Consider the following 1941-nt stretch of genomic DNA (forward strand, 5'->3'; position numbering starts at 1 on the left):
ATTTGTATTAATTGTACTTACCAATTTGCCTATGGCAGGTGTACACGCCAATGGGTCCCCTTCGTGGCGCATCTAACTTTTTAGGAGTTATATGTTCAACAAGATACCTTTTGATGCAGAAGTAGACGCACGCTTTTATATGATTCTCCAAAAATATCCCTTTGGAAACTGAAAATGATTTGCTTTTGGGTTCGCACAAGACATGTTTCTTTTCGCACGAGCAAAGAGCACGTAAAACTGTTTTGAGAGTCGCCATCGAGAGAGATCTTTTTTTTAAGTTTAAAACCGATAATTACCGAACACAAATAGATCTGTGGCAAACGGTTTGTTTACCTCTACAAAAAAGATTCTAAATATAGAATTCTCACGGCGTTCGAGCTGTGATCTTCGATCGCTCGCCCGATAAGCGAAGCTAGCACGTTCGAGGCTCCTAACTTTTTTTAAATTCGGCAAACCTTACTAAGCGGACAAACTCCACTGGATTAAAATCTTTACAACTTTACAAAGATATGTACAAGAAAATGAGTTTAGGTCTTTTTAAGTGTATTGTATAACCTTGAGCGCTCACTTTGTCAAAAAAAAAAAAATTGAAATCAAACATTTTACAATTCGGCATTCCGAGTAATTAGGACGCATGTGTTTACTTCTGCCGAAATTGAGTCATTTGCTCTGCGTCATCGGTTGAAAAATTGGAAGATGGAGAGAAATTGCTCGTTTCAGCGGCTAGCTGGTAGCCAAAGCGGTCAAAAGCAAATGACTCAATTTCGGCAGAAGTAAACACATGCGTCCTAATTACTGTTGCCGAATCGTAAATAATGTTTGATTTCAAAGGCATTTTTTTTTTTTGACAAAGTGAGCGCTCAAGGTTATACAATGCACTTTAAAAGACCTAAACTCATTTTCCTGCACATATCTTTGTAAGTTGAAAAGATTTTAATCTAGTTGAGTTTGTCCGCGTAATACGGTTTGCCGAATTTAAGAAAAAGTTAGGAGCCTCGCACGTGCTACGTAGCTTTGCTTATCGGGCGAACGATCAATAAGTGAGAATTCTATATTTGGAACCTTTTTAATAGAGGTAAACAAACCGTTTGCCACAGATCTCTCTCGATGGCAACTCTCAAAACAGTTTTACGTGCTCTTTACTCGTGCAAAAAGAAACATGTCTTGTACTGTGCGAACCCAAAAGCAAATCATTTTCAGTTTCCAAAGGGATAGTTTTCGAGAATCATATAAAAGCGTGCGTCTACTTCTGCATCAAAAGGCACCTTTACAGGGCTGTCAACCTCAAACGTCTTCAAATATGGAGAATATGACTTCCCCGGACAGCAATAACAAAGAGCCTTACCAGAGGCGTCCCATCCAGGCCAAAGTCACGGGTTCAGTGAGCAGTGTGGGGGGGGGGGGGAGGACATTAAACACTAACAGAAACAACGCTAAACATTTTACATATTCTTGTCAGCAAATTCGAGTCTACGACAAATAGAAAACTTCGTCAATTATCCGGGAGATTACAGACATAAATCTGGAGACCAGAAGATACGGCTCAAAATCTGGAGATTACAGACATAAATCTGGAGATCGGGAGATAAGGTTCAAAATCTGGAGACTCCCGGATTATCCCGGAGAGTTGACAGCCCTGCCGTTTTGAAATAAATGTGATGCGGTATATTTCCAGCCTGGTGAATGAATGAGAATGATGAATTATTCTAGAAAGTGACACAGGCATACTCGAAAATAAGAAATCCGAGTGCTCCTATCAGGAGTCGAACCTAAGACCTTCCGATTAGTAGTTCGGATGCTGCACCACTGAGCTACAGGAGACTCGTGGGAGCTAAGGCCATTAAACTAGGTTCACGGGAAAAACATCCTGCATACTGCTAGGATTTGAATGTCGAACGTGTCGTATATGAAATAAATGTGATGGTATATTTCCAGCCTGGT

Source organism: Pavona decussata, unplaced genomic scaffold, assembly GCF_977016875.1.
Source record: "Pavona decussata unplaced genomic scaffold, jaPavDecu1.1 SCAFFOLD_269, whole genome shotgun sequence".
In the NCBI taxonomy this organism is placed as follows: Eukaryota; Metazoa; Cnidaria; class Anthozoa; order Scleractinia; family Agariciidae; genus Pavona; species Pavona decussata.